We start from the raw sequence: 14524 nt of genomic DNA, 5'->3' as shown, positions 1-14524 counted from the left end.
ACGGGTGCAATTTGTTGCTTAATTCTTATTCCACAAATATTAATCAGAAAATCCTGTTTAGATTCGTGGGACCGCACAGAACATTTTATTTTAAAAACACATTTTTGACTTGTCTTCCGCCTCTAGCGCAAAACACAGGCTCCGCCCCCTGGTTGTGTTTGTAACAAAAGCTGGACTTGCCATTGGGTCAGCAGTGTATGGGGGTGGAGAGAGGGTCAGACCTGAAAAGTATTTTGTCGACTAGGGGGGGGCGGAAGATTTTTGAGTTTTCTCTCCCCTCGATCAAAAGCGGATGCTGCTTCTACAAAACAGAGTTGTCAGCACCGGCGGACAATAATTGAACGTTTTCACGAACTGAGGAAAGTAGAATTAGAAAACGGTCCATCGACACAAGGTGAGCTCATCCAAAAGAGACCCGATGCTGCCATCTGCTGGGCATTGTTAATGTTTAAAAAAAAACCAAAACACACATATAATCGACACAATTTCCATCGCTGACTCACCCATTTAGGAGTCCCATTGATGAGCATTTCACATCAACAGTGCTCAAAGAGTTGTCGACCCAGGCTAAACTTTGCTCCATGGCAACATACAAAGCTATTCTCTCATTCTTGACTTGACATACGTCTTTGATACCAATTTCTGTAAAGACAGGGCTTTGGCGTCATCTTATGGCATCTTAGAGCACTGTAGAAAGAGTACAGAAAAATGGTAATAGGTAAGATTGAGAGGTTTTGCCTCCAAAAAACAAAAGTGAATTTGCAACTAGGCAGGGTTTTTTGTACTGTATTTCTTGGTCCTTGGTGTATTTTGACACATACCAAAGACAAGGACACTTGGGAACTGGTTTAAATTGTGTGCCCCCCAACAACATTTCACCTTTCTCCAAATGTTATACTTTGTAGCATTGCATTGATAAAAAATCATTTGCAAGCCTTGCGTGTGGCATGCAAAAACAACAATACCACAGCCTGTGGCACACTTGAAATCACGGATCCATAAATCGTTACCTTCAAGTGACGCTTATTGTTATTGTTTTGGTTTGTTTCCTCTCGGCCCGCGTTGTCCCGCCTCACTTTACCTTCATCGGCGGCACCGCGCATCGATTTTACGGTAAAGTCACTTTGTAAAGACGGAGAATAAGTCTGCGGGCCCCGCTATCACTGTATTACACGGCGACGGCCCACGTAACAAGATGAACATTGATTGGGCATTACGCATGATCGATAATGAAATAAGTAACTTCGGAGGGTGGGATGGGGGCAAATTAAAATGCATGCCGCCTCGATGCTGCCAAGCTGAGAGGTGACAGCGGGAGGGCGAGGAGGGGCGAGGAGGGGGGGGGAGACAAGCCTAGTTTCCTTTCATTCCGATGAGTGTAATTAGTACGTCTGCTCTCGGGTTGCCAATAACAATGACACTAAAAGCCGAATCAGCTATTAGCAATACCTATATTGAATGCACAGGTCTTTTCTATGTAGGAAGATGTGAACATTCCTAGGTACAAAAACCACGCAGGTTTACATCTTGTCCTCTAGTCGGGTACGACTTCTAATGAGAATTGATCAAATGCTAATATGCTAGCTGTTGGTATGCGAAGATATAGTGAGATCAAAACTTGAGTGAAGAAAGTGCAGAGTATGATTGGAGTTTTTACAGTACATCATATTGTGAATTCAGGTACGATTTCAAATGAGATTTGGTCAAATACTAGCATGTTAGCATGCTAGTAATTTGGTCGGCTAACGCATAGCAAGGTAGCAACCTGAATAGGCGAGCTTGCTGCCCCAAGTCCTGGCCGACACATTGTATAATAGCATCTTTAATATTATGCAGGGAACTCATTCGCAACATGTGGTAAGGGCTCGTCAGAGAAACAGATCAGGTGCTGCTCATTTTGTTAGCGACACAGTGTTCAAACGGACCCAGCCTGCGCTCTTATTGTTGGATCACACTAGATCACTTTTCTGACTTTAGTGAGTTATTCAGCCAGAAGTAGTAAGTCAAGAATTAGATGAGACGAGATTCGGTGGTTATCCATGAAATGTGCAAATGCAACAACTGATCCAATTCCTTCACGGAGCCCGTTTGTCTATTGTCCATTTTACGTCAGGATGAGCCAACGGTAGCCTAACGCTCAGGCCAGGGTCTAGACATCGGTTGCTTTCCCAGCTACGTTGGCTTAGCGGGCCAGCAGACAAAGTCTCCTCTGTCTTTCCAGCTGTTGCTGCTGCTGGTTGGAGTCTGGTGAGGAGGAGGCAGCTGTACCAACACAGCCAAGCGTAGCTTCCTTATCTTCTGCCACGGACCTTGCAGGGGGTACGAGATGAAGTCACAAAGGACAAAAGCCTTGTAAGCCCTGTACTACTGTCGTCAGCGATGATAATCAAACATTAAATGTTATAGGAGACATAATGACATCTGGAAAAGGAAATTTGATGATGGCAGGTTTTAGGACTTATGCCGTCCTGTCTGGTTGGAAGACTTGATGTTGTATACCAGGGATTCCTAAACATGGGGGGTGCGATAACATTTCTGAGTTATGAGGGTGGGCGTGGCGGTGAGTGGGTGCACTCTCTCTGTCTTGATGTTGAAGAGGCTTAAAAAGTTTCAAGGAAATAAAGTCGTATAAAGTGGGAGAGAGTTTCGTGGCACTTAAATACATGAAAAAAAAAATGCCTACGAAGTTTTAAATGTATTGTATATATATATATATATATATATATATATATATATATATATATATATATATAGCACTTCAAATTGTACTGAAATACACGTTCAAAACCCTACAATTCTTAATAATTAATTGCGAGTGGATTGTGCTTCAAAGTTCAACACAACTGAAATGTACTTAGGCAGTGATTCTTTCGCGTACCACTAGATGGAGCCTGCGTACCACGAGAGCTACACGTAGCACACTGAGAATCCACGGCATAGAAATTTTGCTCTAAATGCTTTTCTGGCTTTTTCTGAGGGTGTGCGCAGAGAAGAGGGGGTGCGTCAACTCTCTCAGAGTCTTGAATAGGGTGAATGACTTACAAAGTTTGAAAAAAGGCTGTTATGAAAGGTTTTCTGACTTTTTCTGAGGGTGTGCGCAGTGAAGAGGGGGTGCGTCAACTCTGTCAGGATCTTGAACAGGGTGAATGACTTAAAAAGTTTGAAAAAAGACTGATATCAAAGCTTTTCTGACTTTTTTTTAAGGGTGCCTATGTGGTACAGGGGGTGCTCAAACTCTTCGGGATGCTGAAAGGTTGCATGACTGCATTTAAAGCTGTTCCAACTTTTTTTGGGGGGGGGGGTGTTCAGAAGAAAAGGGGTGCACCAACTTTGCTGGGATGTTGAAAGGGGAACGTGGCTTTGTACTAGCCTTTTTTTGTGGCTTTGTACTAGCCTTTTTTTGAGGTGATACGAAGGGTAGAGGGTGCAGCAACTCTCAGATAGTAAAAGGAGGTGTGCGGCTAATGAGTTTGTGAAAGACTGTCATATATTACAGCAGCAAGTAAGCATTATCTCACGGTTCTTGGTCAATAAATTCCATATGAATCATTTCATTTTGCGTCTTCCTGGCTGATGAGGTCATTTCTGGAGATATTTGAAAGTAAAGAACCTGGCACTGAAAGTTCCCTGATGCCGTTGTCATGTTGTGGGGGCTCACTGGTGTTTTCTAATCAGCCCCATTGAGTGGCCCCGCATGCCTCGGGGCTGAGGTCAGAGGCGACTGTTATGAACAAACACTTGTAGCTAAGCGGGGAAGCTTTGATAAAGACTAAAAATTATGATGGCAGTGGCGAGCACTGAGCACACCGTGGATGTGTTTTTTAACTCATTCAATCCCAAAGACACATTTATTTGTCTTTTCACAGTCCAGCCATTCAATCGCAGGAATTTATTTATATTTTTTTCAAACGTTTCGGTATAAGAGGGTCTGAAATGACAAGCATGGAAAAAAAAACATTTTCATATATTGAGCGAGGGTTCCTCTCCATATCCAAAGTCGTAACGTCAATGAATGAATAGTTAAAATAAAAGAATTAGGATTTAGTAAGATTTCACATGAAAATGAGTGGAATCAAAAACAAGTTAATTAATTGATTAAAAAAAACACTAATTTGGATTATCTAAAAATGATCTCTACACGTGCTTTGCTTTTCTGGGGATTTTTTTTTGCACCACCCAAACAAGAGGAAGCCTGTTTTTACATGTTACTATTAACAATGGTTCACTTTTTACACACTTTTGTGACAATACAAAATGCTAAAAAACGGGGATCTTTAACAAGACTTAACGTATCGTAACATCACTTTGTTTTCTTAATTTGAAGTTTGTAATGGGAATTGCTTCTTTACTACACAACTATATCCATTACAGTGAATCCTACACTGATAAAATGGTGTTGATTTCACTTGTTAAAAATAAAAAAATAAAATGAAATCTGGCCCCTGATGCATTTTTCAAGTGGACTATACATCTTACAAATGTATCTCAATCCAGATGATTTTATTATGTATTCATCACACTTTTACGATGTGCATTTTTTAAAACAAACATTGATGCTGTTTTAAAATTAGTTTTGCTCCAGTAGAGACCCATAGGGTCTGCTACCCATTGACTTTTTTTTAAAGCTTTTTCATTTGATTCCCTTATACATTTTCACGAGATCATAAGTAGGATTATTTTTCAAGAGCCCCAAAGGTTAAGAGCAATATATTTGTTGGACCTAGCCCCAATCCAAAAACCTTAACAAACTCTACGGCAATCTTCCAGTCACACACTTAAAAAAAAAAAAAAAAATAGTGTTGAATTTACTCTATTTTATTTCATCAAGTTGCTGCACAAAATAGAATCATCTGGATCCAGGTACATTTTTTTTAAAGTAGACTATACTTCTACTTCCAAAAAATGTACCTGGATCCCTATGATTTTATTCTTTGCAACCACTTGCCGAGTAAATTCAACAAAAACTTTTTCCAGTGCAAGGCAGAGCCAAATTAACCATCACCTTGAAATCCCCAGCGCCAAATAGTCCGCCTGTGCTGACATCTGATAAATACAGAAGGTAAATCATTCTTGTAGTTCTAGTGCCCACTTTCAAATACGACTCCGACAGCAGCTATGTTGTCACTATGTTGTTCAATCAGTCAAATACTTTCCAATTTTAGGCTGCAGTGGACACAAGAGCTTCCAATGTAGGCCAACAATCCACAACAAACGAGCCTTTTTGTCTCGTTTGGGGTATATCGAAGCGCAAGCACACACACACTCGCGCAAAAACACATGCGCTTACAGACGTGTGCGTGTTGTCCAACAAGCACTGGAGCACGACTGGACCCAGCTGTCAGGTCACTGCTGTCACAGCCAATAATGATTACCCTCTCTCTGCTCCTCAATCCCTGCTTCATTACCGCCAAACGCACAGGAGATCCGCCTCCTTTAGGAGAACAATGCATCCATGAGTGGGCCTCATCATCACCCCACGCCCACTCTTATCAAGCCTCAGTGGGGCCCCGGCCAGAACCCATTTCGCTGTGTGAATATCTGCTTATCTTTTGGTATCTGTTTTTTTTTTTTTTTTTTTTTTTTTTTTTTTTTACCCGTTGAGAACCACTCATCTGACATTTTCTCTCCAAGCCTTGAGATGATTTCAGGGTCCTTCTGGTGATACTAGATTATACGCAAATCAATACATATCGCCGCTGTCCGACAACAACGTATGTCACGTTAGTGGTTTATTTAAAGAGCAAGAAAAATGTCACATTGGAGCATTGTTTGAAGAGAAAGAAAAACATGTTTAATACATTCAAAATCTAATGAGATGAAATGACTTGCAAGAATGTTGGAACAAGGACATATGTGTAAAATGAAAGCGGTGAAATCTCTAAATTCTTTTTAGGTTTTTATTTAACAATGTGACGATTGGCCATTTTTGTCTTCACTTGTCTTCAATACAAATGAAGAGGGAATATGTGATCTGAAGTTTTGAAAGGCCAGCTATCAAGGCCACTTGAGAAACCTGTTAAAACATGTTGTCATGGAACAATTTCAGTTACGTTTGTTTTTTTGTTTGGTTTTTTTCCCATTCTGTAAAAGATAAAAATCATCATGAAGCAGATGTTTTTGTCATTACCATCTTATGAGTCAAAGCACTTGTTAAAACATGGTATTGATAAGCAATTTTCCATTTTTCAGTGACATTTAAACATTTTTAGGTTAAAAAGGCAAAATCATTATAAAGTAGACTTTTTCATTTTCAGCGACCAATTTTCGTGCCCGGCGCACGTCTAGCGCAAAGCTAACTGCACGTTTTTTGGCACTTTCATTGATGGGCGCAGTTAGAAATGGCCGTTTGCGCCGTTGTGGGACTGAACACAGCCCACCTGAGCCGTGGTCTACACAGCAGAAGCATAACGGACTGGCTGGAGATCGGCGCGTACATTTATCAGGAACTGCGAGAAGATCTTGACTTGCGGATGATGTCAAGTCGGCTGTGCAAAGTGGGCACTTGGAGACCACCTTAAAATCCCCTGCAATGGATTTCTACTTTGCATGACATTCACAAGTCTCAAGAAAACTCCACAGCCGACCTCAGTCTTCAATGAGTCACGCCTCTCTCTGCTGTACATGTTTTCAGGACCAATGGAGATACTTGTTTAAAAAAAACCATCACATCAAAATGGCCATAAAATGGACTGATTAGGGTGTCGCTGCATTGCCTATGAACACCCGAAGGCTGAGCAGTGAGTCTCTTATACGCATTAGCGGAGTTACAGTCTAAGCACATCGCTCATCAGCAGCGTTTTCCCGGTATTGGATAGCCATTAGAGCATATATTAAAAAGGCCTCATAGCCTGTCAGCCATGCCGGCCTTCGCCTAATGAAATGAGCCCCCCCAGAGCAGCAGTGGATTAGGAACACCAGGCAGGGGAGTATATATTCATGTATATATACACACATGATTATGTATTGGAAAAGTGTCTGCATGCTATTCCCTTGGTCCCTTTAAGACTCTCCGGAGCACCAAGGCATTCGGGAAGGCGGAAGAAGAGGGGGGAAAAAAAAAAAAAAAAATCACTAATGCTCTTAGCATCAAACAATAAATCGTGCAGTTATTTGCCACCGTGTTTAATTAAATATTTGGAGAAAGAAAATACGGCGTGATGGATTCGCCGGCCGCATTGATCCGCCATCGAGCCAGCGCCGTTTTTGTTGGCCCGGCTGGGTTAGTGCTAAATGGTGAGGTTGAGCCGCTGGAATATATAGTTAGCAACCACTGGAGCGGAAACAAACAACAGCTACTGCATATACTGTAGTTACGAAATGTAATGTTGCTAATCCTCCAGGCAGATGCAGCAATGGCCAATATGCTAATAGATATAAGGAGTAGAAGAACAACCAAAGATGCGTCTATCAATAATCCTATTAGAGAGAAACGTGTGGATTAAAAGTCTCCTCATTAAGATAAAAGCACATTCATTAACTCTCCCTCCTCTTATCGCCAACTTGTTTGGAGTCACCCAGCAGTGTTGTTCCTACTAGAAGAAAATACGTTAAAATAGATTAGCTCCTTATTATCATTTCTACACTTGGATCCAACATATGAGCATCAATAATTTGTCCTTTACCGTTTCGATTGACACTATTAGAGAGGTATTTTTATTATTGTGGTGTACAAGCGCTGACCCCGGCGTGTGAAATAAATACATACATTGAGCAACTACAATCCAATATAATGTGAAGGTGTACCAGGTGGCCGATGGCCGCAACGTATCCCACGAGGCATGTGAAGATCGTAATCAGCGTCCAATGATAAGCGCAACTATATCATACTTTTCTTTAGGCCCATCAAATGTGGGTGCTAACATAAAAGAGCAGACAAAGAAAAGAATAACAACGCTCAAAATGATTATTTCAATAACAAAAATAACAATTTTTTAAAAAGTGTAAAAATGAATAATACAGCATTTAAAATTGGTTGCATATGTGGTACTGAACGAGGTACCTTCTTTCTTTGCTGATCATATTGAGAATTAATTTTACTATTACTTTATGATTATGACGCCGATGATGATAATTTAGAATTGTATGTTTTACGATTGTTTTTTTGTTTTGTCTTATATGCTCCAAATGTAAAAGTGAATTCAAAGAATATGTTTTCATTTATTTCTGATGTATATTCATTTATAATAGAAAAATACAAGCAGCAATTAATACTGGTGACGTCGGTTGAGCCTGCAAGGATGTTGTCCAAATTGCAGTCGTTGTCCAGGTGAGAAAATAAGACTTTCGATGCGATGTTGTTTCCATTTCTTTGTAAGTGTGGGGGGCAACGACGTGTCCAGATTCCCCCCCTCCCCCTGCTCCCCCCCCCCCCCCCCGCCTACGCTTTTGGAGCCTTAGCATGCTTCACTCAGAGGCTTGCGGGGATTCAGATTGCTATCAAGACTTTATCAGTCTCATCTCGCCGTGGCATTGATCTCCAAGCGAGAATCTAATCCGGACTATGAAGTTCAATAACAACTCCATTACCTGAGCGCTTCTGATTGGCGACTTGTAATGCCAAGATTAGTAGCGGGCAGCCTGACCTGCCAACATTGATTTGCACTGCAAAATCACTTCTTTAAAAAAATAAAAGGATGGGGGAGAGGGCAAGGAAAAAAAAACGTGTTTGTACTGTAATTGAACAATTTTTATTTTCTCTCCTCACTTCGGATCAACCCTACTTGCCCTCGTCATTGATCACTTGCCCGTTTATGTTATTGGTTAGTCGGCTCACATTTTTTTTTCGAGAAAAAAAGTCATCGTATCACAAGACTGAAGTAATATTACAAGATTGAAATTGTAATCAGAGTTCGGCATTTTACTGAAAATTGAGCATCCGTTATTTGTCATCCATCTGCAGGGTGGCTACCCTTCCGTTCGTCATTTGCTTTTTTTTTCAGGAGGAAAAAAATAGCACCCATCCATAGGCCGGTCCGCTTCTAACTTTAAACGGCCGTCCGTTGGTGAATCTGACTAAACTTTCACTTGTGTGGGAATATTACGAGCATAAAGTTGTAGCATATCAAGAGTTAATGTTAAGTATGTTAAGAATAAAGTGACGAATGAATATTATCAGGATCAAGTTGTTGCCTTATAACCTAACGAAGTTACGAAAAAGTTGAAAGGTCTCAACCCTCTTCCCCCCACCCATAACTATGCTGCGGCCAGGGGGGTGACTTTTAAAAGAATGTATTAAAGATGACATTAAGAACAATAAATTCAATTACTTGACTTTAACAATCATTCTGAGGGATTGTCCCATGCAGTTGCCATATTTGCGAATGAAATACGATGACATCTACCACACACGTCCACCGAGCTCAACATTTGTCTGCCTGCACCTCGATTAGACCATCCAGAATTGCGTTACACCACCTGCGCCACAACTTGGACCTGCTTTCAACTGGTCTAAAGTTTAGTCTACTTTCAGCCTGGTCTGATTCCCAAACACGATATGCGACTTCACTCACATAGATCACAACTTTCGTCATGCAATATTATGACTTTATTCATGCAAAATTATGACTTTACTGATTTAACATTACAACTTTATTTCCATAATATTATGGCTTTATTCACCCAACATTATGGCTTTACTCATATCAATATTACTCGCATAACATCCCAACTTTGTCCAAATAATAACACCACTTTATTCACGTACTGTAAATTTACGGGCCCTTTTTTGGTAAACTGGTACCCGTGCGCTCGGTGTATAAAAACTGGCGTAACTTCATTTTTGTGCCAGCGCAAGTCTAGTCTACCATGTTTGGGGCGGTGTTTCACTCATCTGGGCGTGCCGTCACACAAAGCAGCCTTGCCCCTGATGCGCCTGATAAATTGGTGACAAAGTAGTTTGCACTTGGTGTAAAAGTGGGCACATTTTCGTGCGGGGACAATGTTTTAGTTTGGCATGTTTGCGAATTTGGTAGCCGCGCTACGTCTCACTGGGAGTTTCTTCCTCGGCCCCCGGCGCATCTGCAAATTTGGTTACAAAAAGTAGGCTCGATTTTAGACTTGCAAAAGGCGGGTCTAATTCGAGGCATTGGCGGTCTAACACAATTTTGGTCTAATTGATCAAGACACAGGCAGACAAATCGGCGCTCTATGGATGTGAGTGGTGGACGCAGGAACGGGGTTGCCATCAGGAATTTTGGTCAAATATGTCTCGAACAGCTGGTGTATTTCCGGGCTGGTCTTGACCATCACGCTTGGCAGGAGCGCACACCGCATGACAGCCCACCAATGACAACTTTTCAGCGCATTACGCCTTTACTTGACTTTTCTCACATAACAACAACAACTCCGCAGCACTGCACGCCATTGACTACTCCGACTTTGTTTATGTTATGTTAGCCCCCTGCTGACTATGACCCCCTCGATTTTGTTTTAGCGATGCAACCGAGCCTCGCAGGCAGGAGCTGGCAGGGGCTTCGTGGATCGATGGCCCCCTTCTCCCTCCCAGGCAGGTGAAATAGGCAGCTCGCAGCCTCGCAGAATGGATTGCTTCACAGCCTGTTAGCCTTAAGTAATAGAAACATTGAGCCCATCCTGGCAGAAGAGACAGCTCATTTATAGCCTTTTTTTCCCCACTCTCTCCCTCTCCCAGCCTTCTGTCTCTCTCCTTTTTTCAGCGTGAGCGCATGTGTTTTCTACCCACACAGATTACCCAGGTTAAATAAATGAAACAGACTGTTTTGCTCAGCCATCACAGGCGGGGCAGCGAAATGGATGAACCCATTTCCCTTAATGCAGACACGAGCGTTAACACCACTTCTTCCCCCACGCCGGGGTTACAGGTTAATGACATGCTCATTTCGCTCAGCCATTTGTTTTGTTTTCCTGCAAAGTTCTGATAAGTAGCTAACCAACGAAGCTTGTAATTACAATCTTACAGAAAGCGGCCTGATCTGTATATAAATCTCACCATCCAATTACAAGATGTAATAATTCTGCACTCAGCCTGGTAATGAGGTCTAATACTGGCGCATGTGATAATCCCCTCTGGATGCGGGCTTGATCAGATGTTGGCTTTGTAATTAGACTGGCAGAAAATCATTATTTCATGTTCAAATAGAAAATGAGGTTGGTGGGAAGTTAATTTCTCTACGCTCTGTGAAGCGTAGACAAGAATTTAATGATTTAATTACAGTTGTAAGCTCTTTGGATGAGACTTAAATTGAGCTGAGATTTTTCCTCTCTCTTCTTCTTCTTCTTCTTCTTCTACCGTGAGCTGGGCACATCAAAGCTTTTGACAAGAGTTCACAATGATGGCGCTGCCCGATGCGTTTGATATGCTTGCATCGCTCTTCTTGTTATCCAGTCAATTCTGCTTAAGTGAATTTCTGATGAGAGCAATGATGCTGCCAAGAACCTTTGCAGGCAGGACAACGACTAATGATGGAAAATGTCTCCTTTTGAATTTGTTTGAACAAGATGCCTTCTAGCAAATTATGCACTTTTATTAATTAATTGGAGTTTGAATGGTTTATCATTATTTTGAATGTTTATCAAAAAGGAGGCACACCCAATTGCATTAGTCCAAAATCCTAATTGACCCAATTAGTTATTTTAAGACAAAGCTTAGCACTATACAAGTGTCAAAGCCAAAAAAAACGAAAAAAGAAGTGGCGCAATGAGTCATAATACCGTAAAAAGAAAGCAGTCACAAAAATCCAAATTTACGAAAAAATTAGGAAAAAAATCTGCAAATATGTGACAGACACACACATACGACATGGTGTAATATAAATAAGATGGGACAATATCATTGCAGTCTGTGGGACCTAGAGCTATACAACACTGCCAGCTTCCTTGAGTGGCAGACAAAAAGGAGCAGGAGAATGATTGGGCAGCCGAGAAGTGGGCGTATCTGGATTATCTTGTTTACAGCTGCTTAACTGTCAACCAAGATAGCATTTAGCATTCAACACAACCACCAATCACCAGATTGACTAGTGATGTTCAAACTTTTTTATTTTCATGTTGAAGGAGATTGAAGCAACCTCTGTGTAGTCTCCCTGCGAACAAACATGTGAGACAGGTGTCAGGTCGCAATATTTCACATTCGGTCTGAACCTAGCCATTATACTGCCCTATATTACAGCATGAGTAGGCGTAATATTTTTTCGTGGATTTAGAATGATATGCAGGACAAATACAGCACCTCAATAATTGCCAAGTTTTGAGTGTGTTTATTTTTGTGAACAAATGTACAAAACGAGTTCTTGCACTTAATGTTATTTTCTTGTTCTGCAGTTTTGTGCTGTCCTTGAATAGTATTTTTTTTTATGCAAAAGAACCCTGTGCACTGGTAAGAAAACAATATAAGATGTGGTTATTTTGTTCTTTGCCTCAAACCCTTTGTTATTGGGCTTGGACAGTGAATGTTTTATGCATGCATTGAAAAATTGAACGATCCGACATCTGTCAGGGTTGCGTGGTAAAGGACCCAAATGCATGGAGGCAGGGCGTACTGAACTAAATATTTATTAGCGAAAAAAAAAAAAAAAAAAAAAACAGAATAAACAAAGTCTTGAAAAATCCAAAACACAAAGTAACAAAGAAACAGCAGGAAACAAAACAACTTGACAGCGGAATACCTGGACGAGATACACAAGGTAGGAGGGAGCTGATTGGCTAACACTCCGGTGTGGAATGCCCACAGGTGGACACGATCATTGACGAAACAGACAAATACTGAGAAAACAAAAATAAAAACGCAAACCAGCGCAGACCAAACATAACAAAGAAGATGACAAAAAATGAAATATATTAAGAGCATGTATTTTTCACCTACAGTATGCATGTACTTTTTTTCATTTCTTTTTGTTTTTCAAACATCTGTTTAAGAAGTGCGTGTAGCCCGCCTGTAGCACTAATGAAAAATTGTGGCCCCCTCCAGCATTTAAGTTGCCCCTCCCTGACATTAGTACTGAAGACCTTCATTCCATCAGTGGTTGTCCGGCGCAATTGCGAGTTACTTGGTAATGACAAGTTAACCCATTTGTACAGCATGCAGTTACCTCGTATAGTCATAACAATATGAAAATAATAGTTGCGGTGTTACGAGACTGAAGTCATAATGTCACAAGAATAAAGTCCGAATGGTACAAGAATAAAGTAATGGGGATGATATGGTCGTAATGTCCAAGTTATACCATTATGACAAACGCAATGCTAAAATGATATATAATAATGTCAAAAGTCCGTATTTGCTTTGCCTGCGCGATCACCCCGCTTTCCCTGCCTTCCTCCCACCCGGCCGCCATTCCTTTAACGGCGCCGTTTAACCGGAGGCGGGCACTTGCGTGCGTTGTCTGCTAAGCGTCGCACAAACGGCGTGATTCGTTGGGGGTGGGGTTGCCGTGTCACATCCTCTGACAGTCACATCAGAATATCTGGACGTGGATAAGATGTGCAGATTTTAGAAATGTCACTCAGCATGACTGATTCACCCCCTCCCGCCTCCCGACACCTCCTCGCGCTTCCTTACTTAGCATTTCAAAATTCCCTTTCTTTGCAGTGCTCCAGGGAAAAGCAGGAAGACGGTCCCCTCTTTATGAGACCTATCAGTCCAAGAGACGGATATGTTTGCTTATTGGACAGTAAAAGGCCAGTCTTCAGGTGACAACTGGCCATGGTTATTCAGGCTTTTTATTCATGCATATTTAGAAGATGGTAATGAGCTTTTTTTTTTTTTTTTTTCTTTTCTTTTGCATTGTTGCATGATAATGGCGAGTCCCTCTGTGGCGTCGGTGGCAGAATGTGACTGGTCGACTGGTCCTGTGTGTGTGCGTGCGCATGTAGATGCCTTTCCACTCACTCATCAAGCAGGACAGACTTGGACCGTGACAGACACTCACCCAGTGGAGATGCTGGCATCGCACATGTCAACCTGCCAGCCACTTCCCTAGTTGCCAAGGGATCGCTTGCCTTTGTGTACTTTAGCCGTTTACTGTTAAATGGCCTTTTGTATTATTGATGCCTTCATGTTGCCTCCTTCACACCGACGACAAAGTCACAATACATCGTTGCCCCCACTACATTGCAATTCAGCTCCATCAGACAGTTTTGTGTGTAACACGTCTACTAGTCTATCGTGGCAATTCCCCGCTATATTGTGGAATTCTGCAGTTTATAATGAATGTTTTTTAAGGTTTGGACTCTTTGCTTGGTTTGTGTAATGCCCTTGCAGATGGAGAACGAGAGCCACAGTTGCCGGTGCACTTTTGAGATGTTTATTGAACGTGGTTGAACAGTAAAGCACACAAACACGATGGGCGCACTCATGCCGGCGCTGCTGTCTACCACAGCTGAAAATCACGCGCAGACGTCGCAACTTCATCCCACCAATACCAAGGTTTTCTATATATGTTGTGCTTGTAATTTGTTTGTAAACTCCAGAGTCTCCACTTTACCACAGTGCTCGATATTTGCAAGGATAAACATTCAATGAGGCTTGGTTTCCAATGTTCTCTTTTGA

The 14524-nt window shown here is 41.6% G+C and overlaps 1 long non-coding RNA gene across 1 annotated transcript in view; it reads right to left on the bottom strand.

Moving 5' to 3' along the window:
- Positions 1–565: 565 nt before the first annotated feature.
- The window catches only part of LOC147149584 (uncharacterized), a 137663-nt gene continuing 123704 nt past the window's right edge, over positions 566–14524 (bottom strand). The window contains exon 3 of the long non-coding RNA XR_015086031.1: positions 566–687. This is a non-coding gene — a long non-coding RNA (uncharacterized LOC147149584). The remainder of the gene's footprint in view (positions 688–14524) is intronic.

Source organism: Filicampus tigris, chromosome 3 (assembly GCF_054856515.1).
Source record: "Filicampus tigris isolate MCC_2025a chromosome 3, RoL_Ftig_1.0, whole genome shotgun sequence".
Classification (NCBI taxonomy): Eukaryota; Metazoa; Chordata; class Actinopteri; order Syngnathiformes; family Syngnathidae; genus Filicampus; species Filicampus tigris.
This window is presented reverse-complemented; position numbering and strand designations above follow the sequence as displayed.